Source organism: Ranitomeya variabilis, chromosome 4 (assembly GCF_051348905.1).
Source record: "Ranitomeya variabilis isolate aRanVar5 chromosome 4, aRanVar5.hap1, whole genome shotgun sequence".
In the NCBI taxonomy this organism is placed as follows: domain Eukaryota; kingdom Metazoa; phylum Chordata; class Amphibia; order Anura; family Dendrobatidae; genus Ranitomeya; species Ranitomeya variabilis.
The window spans coordinates 770,205,143-770,219,814 of NC_135235.1; the positions used below are offsets into that span (position 1 = coordinate 770,205,143).

The 14,672-nt window shown below is 46.4% G+C and overlaps 1 protein-coding gene across 6 annotated transcripts in view; it reads left to right on the top strand.

Moving 5' to 3' along the window:
• Nucleotides 1-14,672, top strand: part of LOC143766936 (uncharacterized) — a 107,117-nt gene that overhangs the window by 64,069 nt on the left and 28,376 nt on the right. The window contains exon 1 of one of the 6 annotated variants that reach the window (XM_077254949.1): nucleotides 9,496-9,622. The exons of 2 other annotated variants lie outside the window; for them this stretch is intronic. The gene's annotated coding sequence lies outside the window, so the exon portion shown is untranslated. Of the gene's footprint in view, nucleotides 1-9,495; nucleotides 9,623-12,488; nucleotides 12,552-12,945; nucleotides 14,494-14,672 lie in introns of those variants that run through there. 3 more of the 6 variants (XM_077254948.1, XM_077254947.1, XM_077254946.1) reach the window with 3 other exon arrangements.

Genomic DNA, 14,672 nt, shown 5'->3' on the forward strand with positions numbered 1-14,672 from the left:
TTGTATAGATTATCGCATTCTGAATAAGATTACAGTCAAATATCAGTATCCATTGCCATTATTGACTGATTTGTTTGCTCGCATTAAGGGGGCTAGGTGGTTCACTAAGATAGATCTTCGCGGTGCGTATAATCTGGTGCGGATAAAACAGGGTGATGAGTGGAAAACCGCATTTAATACGCCTGAGGGCCATTTTGAGTATTTGGTAATGCCTTTTGGACTCTCCAATGCTCCGTCAGTCTTTCAGTCCTTTATGCACAATATTTTCCGTGAATATCTGGATAAGTTTATGATTGTGTATTTGGATGATATTTTGGTGTTTTCTGATGACTGGGAGTCTCATGTTCTACAGGTCAGGAAGGTGTTTCAGGTTCTGCGGGCCAATTCTCTGTTTGTGAAGGGCTCAAAGTGTCTCTTCGGAGTCCAGAGGATTTCTTTTTTGGGGTACATTTTTTCTCCTTCTACTATTGAGATGGATCCCGTCAAGGTTCAGGCGATTTGTGACTGGACACAACCTACATCTGTTAAGAGCCTTCAGAAGTTCTTGGGGTTTGCTAATTTTTATCGTCGGTTCATTGCTAATTTTTCCAGTATTGTTAAACCTTTGACTGATTTGACTAAAAAGGGTGCTGATGTTGCTGATTGGTCTCCTGCTGCCGTGGAGGCCTTTCAGGAACTTAAGCGCCGGTTTTCTTCTGCTCCTGTGTTGTGTCAACCAGATGTTTCACTTCCTTTTCAGGTTGAGGTTGATGCTTCCGAGATTGGAGCGGGGGCGGTTTTGTCACAGAGAAGTTCTAATGGCTCGGTGATGAAGCCATGTGCATTCTTCTCTAGAAAATTCTCGCCCGCCGAGCGCAATTATGATGTGGGTAATCGGGAGCTTTTGGCCATGAAGTGGGCATTTGAGGAGTGGCGTCATTGGCTTGAGGGTGCTAAACATCGTGTGGTGGTCTTGACTGATCACAAGAATCTCATTTACCTTGAGTCTGCCAGGCGTTTGAATCCTAGACAGGCTCGTTGGTCGTTGTTTTTTTCTCGTTTCAATTTCGTGGTTTCATACCTGCCAGGTTCAAAGAATGTGAAGGCAGATGCTCTTTCCAGGAGTTTTGTGCCTGACTCTCCTGGAGACTCTGGGCCGACTGGTATCCTTAGGGATGGGGTAATATTGTCCGCCGTATCCCCAGACTTGCGACGTGCATTGCAGGAGTTTCAGGTGGATAAACCGGATCGTTGTCCACCAGAAAGACTGTTTGTTCCGGATGACTGGACCAGTAGAGTCATCTCCGAGGTCCATTCTTCTGTGTTGGCTGGTCATCCTGGAATATTTGGTACTAGAGACTTGGTGGCCAGGTCTTTTTGGTGGCCTTCCTTGTCTAGGGATGTGCGTACCTTTGTGCAGTCTTGTGAAGTGTGTGCTCGAGCTAAGCCTTGCTGTTCTCGGGCCAGTGGGTTGTTGTTATCCTTGCCCATCCCGAAGAGGCATTGGACGCACATTTCCATGGATTTTATTTCTGATCTCCCGGTTTCACAGAAAATGTCCGTTATCTGGGTTGTGTGTGACCGCTTTTCTAAGATGGTTCATTTGGTGCCCTTGCCTAAGTTGCCTTCCTCCTCTGAGTTGGTCCCTTTGTTTTTTCAGAACGTGGTTCGTTTGCATGGGATTCCGGAGAATATCGTTTCGGACAGGGGATCCCAGTTTGTCTAGATTTTGGCGGACGTTTTTTGCCAAGATGGGCATTGATTTGTCTTTCTCGTCTGCATTCCATCCTCAAACGAATGGCCAGACGGAGCGAACTAATCAGACCTTGGAAACTTATTTGAGGTGTTTTGTTTCTGCTGATCAAGATGACTGGGTTGCTTTTTTGCCACTGGCCGAATTTGCTCTTAATAATCGGGCTAGTTCTGCCACGTTGGTCTCTCCTTTTTTTTGTAATTCGGGGTTTCATCCTCGTATTTCCTCTGGTCAGGTGGAGCCTTCGGATTGTCCTGGAGTGGACGTGGTGGTGGACAGGCTACATCAGATTTGGAATCAGGTGGTGGACAATTTGAAGTTATCTCAGGAGAAGACTCAGCAGTATGCTAATCGCCGTCGCCGCGTGGGTCCCCGACTTCTTGTTGGGGATTTGGTGTGGTTGTCTTCTCGTTTTGTCCCTATGAAGGTCTCTTCTCCTAAGTTCAAGCCTCGGTTCATCGGTCCTTATAGGATCTCGGAGATTCTTAACCCTGTATCTTTTCGTTTGGATCTCCCAGCATCGTTTGCTATTCATAATGTGTTCCATCGGTCGTTATTGCGGAGGTATGAGGTGCCCGTTGTTCCTTCGGTTGAGCCTCCTGCTCCGGTGCTGGTGGAGGGAGAATTGGAGTATGTTGTTGAGAAGATCTTGGATTCTCGTGTTTCCAGACGCAAACTCCAGTATTTGGTTAAGTGGAAGGGTTATGGTCAGGAGGATAATTCCTGGGTGGTCGCCTCCGATGTTCATGCGACTGATTTGGTCCGCGCCTTCCATAGAGCTCACCCTGATCGCCCTGGGGGTTCTCGTGAGGGTTCGGTGACCCCTCCTCAAGGGGGGGGTACTGTTGTGGAATCTGTTTGTGGGCTCCCTCTGGTGGTTACTGCTGGTACTGGGTGACTTTGGTGGGTTGCGGCCTTTGGTTTCCACCTGTCCATCAGAGGCTGGGTGTTTCCTATTTTACCTGGCCTTTCTGTCATTCCCTTTGCCGGCTATCAATGTATTCAGATGTGCTCTGTTTGGTTCCTGCCTACCTGCTCCCAGATCTTTCAGGATAAGCTAAGTGCTGATTTTCAGTTGTTTGGTTTTTTTTGTCCAGCTTGCTTATTATGTCTCTATGCTAGCTGGTAGCTCTAGTGGACTGAGGTTCTCCCCATGTGCCATGAGTTGGCACATGGGTTCTTGTAATCTCAGGATGTTTTTTTTGATTAGGGTTTTTTGCTGACCGCTCAGTCCCCTTTTGTATCGTTCTGCTTTCTAGTTTACAGCGGGCCTCAATTTGCTAAAGCTATATATATCATCTCTATGTGTGTGCCTTCCTCTCATTTCACCGTCAATACATGTGAGGGGGCAACTATATCTTTTGGGGTTCATTCCTCTGGAGGCAAGTGAGGTCTTTGTTTTCTCTGCAGTACTAGTTAGCTCTTAGGCTGGTGCGTGGCGTCTAGAACCAACGTAGGCACGCTCCCTGGCTATCTCTAGTTGCGTTTGTCAGGCGTAGGGCAGCGGTCAGCCCAGGTTCCATCACCCTAGAGCTCGTCCGTTATTTATTTGTACTTTGCTTGTCCTGTGCTATCCCTAGCCATTGGGGATTCATGACATATCCCGTAAGCACAGCAGGGGAGGACCACAACACACAAGCGCTAGAAGGTAGGCACAGATTTCCACCTGCAAAGGGAGCTCTGGAGGTGCCATTGGACCGGCCGGACTTGCGCAGCCTGGTTAACCGTATTCCGGACTGAGGACCCTGAAGCCTTCAGTAAAGAGGTAAAGAGACTGCAACCTGGTGTCCTCGTTATTTACTGCGACCGGCACTTCACCGCACCATAACATCATCACCATACATCCATCTTAATTGTACGCCCCTCAGCAGGGTCACGGACCTGGTCTAGCCACCGTGACAACCCCAGAACAGAGACTCAGAGGCCCGGTACCGGGCACCCCTCGGCCCTGCGGCAGTGGGGGCGCTACAATGTGCACAGGGGATTTGGTTTTCCATAGGTTTACATGGTACTGTAAATCGCATGGAAAACTCGCAGCGTCAAAAAAGCTGCGGATCCGTGGACAAAACTGCAACGTGTGCACACAGCCTACATGTGGGGGTATTTTATGTATTTACATCTGTGTGTGTGTGTGTGTGTGTACATGTATATATATGTATATATATATGTATATATATATATATATATATATATATATATATATATATATATATATATATATATATATATATATATATATGTATATATATATATATATATATATATATATATATATGTGTGTATATATATATGTATGTGTGTGTATATTGTAAGACTACTCTTACTGAGTGTATTGGGGAATACTCGCTTGGCCGCGATATTCAGCACACGGGCACGGGTTTTTAAAACAAAACAGTCCATACGGTTTATTATGCCTCATAAACCATACCATGAGCAGTCCATTTACATACTGAACCAGGTTATCACTTCAAGTTTCAGACCCTTATTCTGTGGCAACTAAACACGCTGGTCCTCACTGACCAGTTGCCGTGGGTTACCACACAGTTCATGATACAAGCACCAACAGTTTATGGAGGTACCTTAGGGAGCTCCTGCTCCATCTGCTGACTCCTTGTCAGTCCTCTCTCCTGGGGAAACTGCCTTACGGGGTTCACCAACTTGCCTGGCCGGCACACATCAGTCAGTCCAGAGCCACCGAAGGCCGGTAGCTTCCCCAACACCGATCATCCAGGTCCACAGTCTCTCAGGTGCTCCAAGAAGACTCCACTCACAGGAGCTTCTAACACAGACTGTCCAGGACCATGATCACACTGTGGTCTTCAGAACGTCCATCCCACCTGGGACCGTCCACCACAGAGGCATGTGGCCTGTCTGGGTGCTATTCAGGACTTAGTCCAACACCCAGGCCACCAGGTCCAAACCATGTGCATACACAGCCCATGCACAGGCCCTCAGGAACCCCCCTGTGACCCACACCCTGGTCACGTTATGTACCTGTAACCACACCCACAGTAATGGATCACATAGGCTGGTCACGTGATCCTGACATCACTGCAGGTCGATCCTCACGGCCTCAATACGACTCCGTGCACATACCGGGGAGACTATGCAGTGCCCCCTACCTGTTACAGGGGTCACTGCATCACAATATATATATACATATATATATATACATATATATATATATATATATATATATATATATATATATATATATATATATATATATATATATATATATATATATATATATATATATATATATATATATATATTAGAAAAAAATGGAACAGCACTACTTCTTTACTTATCTTCGGGTGCACTGCCCAGACAACCTGTCCTCGGTTGTTTCCACTTCATATGCATCACAAAAACAGGCAGCACTCCATGTCCTTAAGTTCATATGCAGGTGTTTATTGTGCCCACATCTCCGTGCACGGAGATGTGGGCACAATAAACACCTGCATATGAACTTAAGGACATGGAGTGCTGCCTGTTTTTGTGATGTATATATATATATATATATATATATATATATATATATATATATATATATATATATATACATACATACAATATGTATACACAGTACAGACCAAAAGAAGGACACACCTTCCCATCTAAAGAGTTTTCTGTATTTTCATGACTATGATAATTGTACATTCACACTGAAGGCATCAAAACTATGAATTAACACGTGGGATTATATACTTAACAAAAAAAGTGTGAAACAACTGAAAATATGTCTTATATTCTAGGTTCTTCACAGCAGCCACCTTTTGCTTTGGTGACTGCTATGCACACTCTTGGCATTCTCTTGATGAGCTTCAAGAGGTAGTCACCGGGAATGGTTTTCACTTCACAGGTGTGCCCTGTCAGGTTTAATAAGTGGGATTTTTTGCCTTATAAATGGTGTTGGCACCATCAGTTGTGTTGAGCAGAAGTCTGGTGGATACACAGCTGATAGTCCTACTGAATAGACTGTTAGAATTTGTATTATGGCAAGAAAAAAGCAGCTAAGAAAAATGAGTGGCCATCATTACTTTAAGAAATGATGGTCACTCAGTCCGAAAAATTGGGAAAACTTTGAAAGTGTCCTCAAGTCCCCAGTGGCAAAAACCATAAAAAAACTGGCTCACATGAGGACCGCCCCAGGAAAGGAAGACCAAGAGTCACCTCTGCTTCTGAGGATAAGTTTATCCGAGTCACCAACCTCAGAAATCGCAGGTTAACAGCAGCTCAGATTAGAGACCAGGTCAATGCCACACAGAATTCTAGCAGCAGACACATCTCTACAACAGCTGTTAAGAGGAGACTTTGTGCAGCAGGCCTTCATGGTAAAATAGCTGCTAGGAAACCACTGCTAAGGACAGGCAACAAACAGATGAGACTTGTTTGGGCTAAAGAACACAATGAATGGACATTAGACCAGTGGAAATCTGTGCTTTTGTCTGATGAGTCCAAATTTGAGATCTTTGGTTCCAACCACCGTGTCTTTGTGCGACGCAGAAAAGGTGAACGGATGGACTCTACATGCCTGGTTCCTACCGTGAAGCATGGAGGAGGAGGTGTGATGGTGTGGGGGTGCTTTACTGGTGACACTGTTGGGAATTTATTTAAAATTGAAGGCATACTGAAACAGCATGGCTACCATAGCATCTTGCAGCGGCATGCTATTCCATCCGGTTTGCGTTTAGTTGGACCATCATTTACTTTTCAACAGAACAATGACCCCAAACACACCTCCAGGCTGTGTAAGGGCTATTTGACCAAGAAGGAGAGTGATGGGGTGCTACGTCAGATGACCTGGCCTCCACAGTCTCCAGACCTGAACCCAATCGAGATGGTTTGGGGTGAGCTGGACCGCAGAATGAAGGCAAAAGGGCCAACAAGTGCTAAGCATCTCTGGGAACTCCTTCAAGATTGTTGGAAGACCATTCCCGGTGACTACCTCTTGAAGTTCATCAAGAGAATGCCAAGAGTGTGCAAAGCAGTCATCAAAGCAAAAGGTGGCTACTTTGAAGAACCTAGAATATAAGACATAATTTCAGTTGTTTCACACTTTTTGGTTAAGTATATAATTCCACATGTGTTAATTCATAGTTTTGATGCCTTCAGTGTGAATGAACAATTCTCATAGTCATGAAAATACAGAAAAATCTTTAAATGAGGTGTGTCCTTCTTTTGGTCTGTACTGTGTATGTGTGTATATATATATATATATATATATATATATATATATATATATATATATAGGGAATTGTTATATTCTTACAATTTGTATATAGACTTAGTGGCTATAACATTAGTATAACACTCCGGTTGGGCAGGTGCGTGACTTTGTCCAATGGGCACTCATGTGTGTGATATATGGATAATGGACATGTATTGTGATTGGCTGCAGCCTCGTTATGTGCCTTTATATATCGTGCTGTAATGTGTTTTTATTATACTATGACTGAGGGCAGTATCGCCTGAAACACGTCAGCTTGTTCTTATGATGCACCAATAAAGGACAAGATTTTATTCCATCTTCTCCTCCACTCAGTATTTGCATGAGCCAGACAAGTGAGGGATTTCCATTTACACCTGGGAGTCGGCCGGCAGGAACTTGGTGGTGATCCGAGCTCTGCACATGTCTGCTGAGGACTGGACTCTAATACGTCTGGGTGGGTGAGCGGAGGAAGTCCTCGTATTTGTATGGCCGTATATGACCAGATACTGGAAGGGGGTAAATAAGCGAGATTTTGGCATTTTAGCCCCCGGTGTGGAGGCGATAGCACAATCATATGCCGCCATATACTAGACGTCCGGTAACCGGTGATAATCCCCTCATGTGTGGGGTCTATTTGTCTCCAGAGAAATCACACGTTACATTCCACACAGAACATTGTGTAGAAAAGGCGGCGCGAGGTGATTGTGCCAGTAGTGAGGGCGAATAATGGCGGGAATGTCACTGACTGAGGAGAAGTCTCCATGTAGCGTCTTCACTGCGGATCTCATTCCCTCTGCAGCGTGAGTGAGCCGAGTCTTTCTTCTTTCCTTGTCTGGCGCCTGCAGCCTATCAGATTCAGCCAGTGAAGTGTGACTGTGACTCATGTGGGAGGAGCAGACAGCAAAGAGGAAGATGTGGAGTCTGTGGACTGTGAATAAATGCCTGTGAGTCCAGTGATCACCTATAGTAAGGGAAGGCCATCAATGTTAGTCATGGACAATCTCTTTAAACGTGTTCTATGTGTAACACTACCTCAATTATAGTTACTGTAACTTAACGGTTAATACAGTTGGTATAGAACTAGGGTTGTAGTGCCATATTCTGTTCGACTTGCTGGGATTTGTAGTGCTGTGCACCACCAGCAGGAGAAGTTGATACCATGGAATAGGAGCATTTATACATTTCTGTTCCACGTTGTGTTGAAATAAACTGAGTTTACTATTCCGTATGCTTTGCACAGTGTGTGTGTGTACAGTGTGTGTGTACAGTGTATATAAAGTGTGTGTGTGTGTATACAGTGTATACATTGTGTATGTGTGTGTACAGTGTGTATATGTGTACAGTGTGTGTATACAGTGTGTGTCTGTGTATACAGTGTGTAGTGTGTGTACAGTGTATGTGTGTGTAGTGTGTGTACAGTGTGCGTGTAAGGCTACTTTCACACTAGTGTTTGGTGCACGTCGCAATGCGTTGTTTTGGAGAAAAAACGCATCCTGCAGAATTGTCTGCAGGATGCGTTTTTTCTCCATAGACTTTCATTAGCGACGCATTGCGACGTATGGCCACATGTCGTGCGACAGATGCATCGTGTTTTGGTGGACAGTCGGCACAAAAAAACGTTTCATGTAACTTTTTTTGTGCGTCGCATCCGCCATTTTCGATCGCGCCCCCTCCTCCCCGGACCTTACAATGGGGCATGGATGTGTTGTAAGACTGCCTCCGCTGCCCACGTTCATTTCTTCCACAACGTGCGTCGGTACATCGGGCTGACGCATAGTGACGGCCCCGTACCGATGCTCGTGTGAAAGCAGCCTTAGCACAGTGCTTGCAGCCTTTTATTTGTAAGAATTACAATCTTATACAGCGCCAACATTTAGCACAGCACTTACTAATTCAGAAAGGACGTGTACAAAAAACGGCAAATATTACACAGTAATACAGGTTAGGCTGGGTTCACATTGTGTTAGTGGCGTCCGTTAGACGTTACAGAGCGGCATAACACGGTGTAACGTAGTCCGTTACGGCCGCCATTGACTCCAATGTCAGACACATCACTAGCGCACACCCACAATGGATGTTAGCTAGGGATGTGCCGTCATTGAGTGACGGACCCTGAGACGCGGGCTGCAGTATTTCCTGGTCCGTCACTGCTAGCGCAGATAGAGCTAGATACACACAGCAGAGCTCTATCTGCGCTAGCGATGTAAACGTCGGCACTTGCGTTAACAGAAGCCCGTTACCGTATGTGCTGAGCGGGCTGCTGCTAACGCAGTGTGAACCCGGCCTTAACAACCGAGGAGCACGGGCCCTGTTCACAAGAGCCAACAATCTGCGGAAACAGCAACGCTAAAAACCAGTCTGCACTGCTTCACTAGATACTTACACAGGTGTACCATGAGGCCTCAGTGTACAGGGAAAAAGCGGGAACCAGGACTGAGGAGAATTAGTGATGTGTCGTTCATGAACGAGCCGACACAAAGAGCCGGCTCCCTGCTGTGAACGATGGGAGCCGGCTCTGCAGCGTGAGTGAACAGACTCTTTTTTTTTTTTCCTTCCTTGTCTGGCGCCTGCAGCCTATCAGATTCAGCGAGCTCAGTGAAGTGTGACTGTGACTCATGTGGGAGGAGCAGACAGCAGAGAGGGAGATGTGAGTCTGTGGAGTGTAAGAAATGCCGGTGAGTCCAGTGATGTGATCACAGAATCAGTCCCCAGGAAGGCACAGCCGGGTGCGGTTGAAGTGTCTGTATTGTTCCCCTCAGCACCCGGGCATTCACCTCACACAGGTACCGCAGCTGTGCAGCCTGTAGCCTCCCATCAGGCCAGGCTTGTGCTGGAGAGGTGGCCATGCTGTTATTATCAGCTCCCTCTAATAACGGCTGCAGTTCTGTGCCATCTCCAATTATCTGACACTCTGCAGCTCTTCTTGTCTTTACACTTTTGCAACCTTTTTAATGCACCCAAAATATCTACAAATCATGGTGATTAACCCCTTCATGTTGCAGCTATTGTTCTTTTTCTGCCACACCTTTCAGGAGCCTTTGTAAGGGCTTGGGGTTTTGTGTTTCTTTTTTTGCAGGACAAGTTTTAGTTCTGAATGAGCCCATTTTACCATATAATGTCCTGAAAAACCAGGAAAAAAAAAGTTCACAGTGAGGTGAAACGAAGATGGGGAAGCAATTCCACCGTATAGTTTGGGGGATTTGTTTTGCGTAGTTCAGAGTGCACGGTTTCATTTGAGGTGGTCTCACACGTGGCATCACAGGAGACTGGGGCTGCACTCGCTTCTCTGCAGCGTCTCGCCACATTGATCACCTACAGTAAGGGTACCGTCTCACAGTGGCACCTTGGTCGCTACGACGGTACGATCCGTGACGTTCCAGCGATATCCATACGATCTCGCTGTGTCTGACACTTAGCAGAGATCAGGGACCCTTCTGAGAATCGTACGTCTTAGCAGATCGTTTGGAACTTTCTTTCGTCGCTGGATCTCCCGCTGTCATCGCTGGATCGGCGTGTGTGACACCGATCAAGCGATGTGTTCGCTTGTAACCAGGGTAAACATCGGGTTACTAAGCGCAGGGCCACGCTTAGTAACCCGATGTTTACCCTGGTTATCATTGTAAATGTAAAAAAAACAAACAGTACATACTCACCATCTGATGTCCGTCACGTCCCCCGGCGTCTGCTTCCCGCACTGTGAGCGCCGTCTGTAAAGTAAAAGCAGAGCACAGCGGTGACGTCACCGCTGTGCTGTGCTTTACGGCCGGCACTGACACAGTCAGTGCGGGAAGCCGCCGGCGGGGGACGTGACGGACACCGGAATGTGAGTATGTAGTATTTGGTTTTTTTTTACATTTACAATGGTAACCAGGGTAAATATCGGGTTACTAAGCGCGGCGCTGCGCTTAGTAACCCGATGTTTACCCTGGTTACCCGGGGACTTCGGCATCGTTGGTCGCTGGAGAGCGGTCTGTGTGACAGCTCTCCAGCGACCACACAACAACTTACCAACGATCACGGCCAGGTCATATCGCTGGTCCTGATCGTTGGTAAATCGTTTAGTGTAACGGTACCCTAAGGCCAGGCCATCAATGTTAGTCATGGACAATCTCTTTAAACTTGTTCTATCTGTAACACTACCTCAATCATATTTACTGTAACTTAACTGTTAATAAAGTTGGTATGTAACTAGGGTTGCAGTGCCATATTCTGTTTGACTTGCTGGGATTTGTAGTGCTGTGCACCACCAGCAGGAGAAGTTGATACCATGGTATAGTAGCATTTATACATTTCTGTTCCACGTTGTGTTGAAATAAACTGAGTTTACTATTCCGTATGCTTTGCACAGTGTGTGTGTGTGTACAGTGTATACATTGTGTATGTATACAGTGTATGTGTGTGTGTACAGTGTGCGTATGAGGCTACTTTCACACTAGCGTTGTTTGGTGTACGTCGCAATGCGTTGTTTTGGAGAAAAAACGCATCCTGCAGAATTATCTGCAGAATGCGTTTTTTTCTCCATAGACTTTCATTAGCGACGCATTGCGATGTATGGTCGTGCGACGGATGCGTTGTGTTTTGGTGGACCGTCGGCACAAAAAAAGTTCCATGTAACTTTTTTTGTGCGTCGCATCCGCCATTTTCGACCGCGCCCCCTCCTCCCCGAACCTTACAATGGGGCAGCGGATGCGTTGAAAAACTGCATCCGCTGCCCCCATTGTTCATTTCTTTCACAACGTGTGTCGGTACATCGGGCCGACGCATGGCGACGGCCCCGTGTGAAAGTAGCCTTATACAATCTTATACAGCACCAACATATAGCACAGCACTTACTAATTCAGAAAGGACGTGTACAAAAAACAGCACATATTACAAAGTAATACAGGTTAGGCCGGGTTCACATTACGTTAGTGGCGTCTGTTAGACGGACTACGTTACACAGCGGCATAAACGCGGTGTAACGCAGTACGTTACGGCCGCCATTGACTGCAATGTCGGACGCATCAGTAGCGCCCACCCACAATGGGCGTGCACTAGGGATGTGCTGTCATTGAGTGACGGACCCTGAGATGCGGGCTGCAGCGTTTCCGGGTCCGTCACTGCTAGCGCAGATAGAGCTAGAAGATGCTCTATCTGCGCTAGCGCAATGTAAACGTCGGCACTTGCGTTAACAGCAGCCCGTTAGTGTATGTGCTGAGCGGGCTGCTGCTAACGCAGTGTGAACCCGGCCTTAGGACTACAACCGAGTAGCGCGGGCTCTGTTCACAAGAGCCAACAATCTGCAGAAACAGCAACGCTAAAAAACAGTGTGTCCTGCTTCACTAGATACTTACACAGGTGTATCATGAGGCTGTCACTTTACAGGCAAAGACTGGGAACGATGACAGAGTAAAATCTAGTTTTATTTAAAAAAAGAGCCGGTTCACGAGCCGAAAGAGCCGGATCACCAAAAAGAGCCGGACTGCCCATCACTAAGGAGAATGTAAACGAGCCGGACCGCCCATCACTGGATCACGTGACCCCTGACTCCTCCCCTGTGACCTCATCACAGGTCCTGTGCGCACAGAGCAGCCATATCTGTGGAGTGCGGCTCTGCAGGTGGAGGTATGTGGAGATTCCCCAGTACAGAGCGCAGCCGGGGACATTAACCCCTTCTGCACGGAGGAGACTCTTTATAAGAACCATAACGTTGTTGTTCTGTTTCCTGTAATAGACACATACGAGCCAACTATGGAGGACAGGAAGTGAGGAGCGGAGTGTTCTCCTAGTACAGGGCCCCTTTCTTGGCCCCACACAGTGTAATGCCCCCATTATGCCCTGTAAGCAGGTTCTGCCCCACACCCAGCTGCCTCGGGCACTTTACCATGATTTTTCAGTCCTCTTTTTGTGTCTGTGAGCTTTTACTCCATGTTTAGCGTTAGGACCCTTGACGCGGGTTGCCAGCTTACGTATTGAGGCCCCAATATAAACTAATACCTTACATACATTGATATGTGGTTTATTTTTGCACTTTATCTTGCAGGGCGCGGTCGGACCAGGATGGCTCTGTAAACTGTAGGCCTCTGGTCACACAGCATGCATTCTGTAGCACTGGGCGGCCGCCTGTATGTGCGTCAGTAATAGGCTGTAGACCAGATGCTCTGCATTACTTGTGTGAACAATGCCACATACAGACTATTATCGCTTATCTCTTTGTGCACTAATGCCAAACAGCCAACACTGGACTGAAAGTGGTTGTTTCATCGGTATTTTTTGCACCTGTGTTTTTGCCATCATTGATCGGGTCCGATGCGCCCTGCTGGTGCATTTGTTTGGAGGCTTCTGCTTTTTTCTCTGTGATTTTTTTTCAATGCTCTGACCTTTATAATATCAGTAACTGTGCCATCAAGGTCTCCTGACCAGGTGCACCCTCTAGTAGTGATGGGAAATCTCGTTCATTTTGGTGATTAGTTAATTTAGTCCATTTAGTTGAGTATTTCCCTGGATTCTGCTGAGAAGAGATGGATCAGTTCTAGTTCGTTACACAGAAGCTGTGGCTCCTAGGATGAGTTAGAGTTTTGTTAAAATGATCAGAAATAGTTAATACATCTGATCATTACATAACAAACTCTTGTTAAAGGGGTACTCAGTCTGGAGAAAAAAAATTCTAAAGTTATTTATTCAAGTTAGTAATTTCTTTTTTTTCTTTGTGAAATCTTCAAGCCTCCCAGTGCGCAGTGTATTATGGTCACTTGCAGTGTCTCTGGTATTGAGCACTGAGCAGGCAGACAGGATTCATTTCACACCACTGCAATAGCTCGCAGAAGGAGGAGATGTGGTGAAACTACACAGAACTACAGATTTACCAAGCTGCCTTACAGTCAATGGATCTTCTGCTGCCCATAGCAACCAAATCACAGCTCAGATTTCACTGGCCAGAGCACTGCACTACTGCAGTATCAGAAAGCTGACCTGTGATTGGTTGCTATGGGGCAAAGAAAATCTTCCTATTAGACAGCCTGATAATTCTCCACCCTATCCTGTGAGGAGCAGATAGGAAATGCATCATGTGACCTGTGACCTAAATGAACTATATGAACTGCTGACCTACATGTTCTGCTGAGAATGACTCCGGACAGCCTAGTTCAACATGATGCATCTCCCTGAGCCCAGCAGCAGTTCCCCCTGCATTAGTGTAGAGTACTGACTCATAATGATTGTGTATGAGGGAGCTGAGAAGCCATTCAGCATCCTGAGAACAGAACAGGAGCCAGTGGTAAAGATTGTAGCAAGACTGATCCTCGACAGGAGGCTGATGCTCGACAGGAGGCTGATCCTCGACAGGAGGCTGATCCTCGACAGGAGGCTGATGCTCGACAGGAGGCTGATGCTCGACAGGAGGCTGATGCTCGACAGGAGGCTGATGCTCGACAGGAGGCTGATGCTCGACAGGAGGCTGATGCTCGACAGGAGGCTGATGCTCGACAGGAGGCTGATGCTCGACAGGAGGCTGATGCTCGACAGGAGGCTGATGCTCGACAGGAGGCTGATCTTATCACAAAGACTGGTGAGGGGCATGAACCACACCACAGAAACACTCTCTCTCATACACACATGAGCTGTGTCTGTCTACTGTACAATTTCAGTTTTTATTATTACTATTATATTTGTATTTGATGTGTGGTATAGTGTTTTACTACCTTCTTTTCCAGCATCAGGAGCTATAAAGAGCAAGTGTGAGACCAG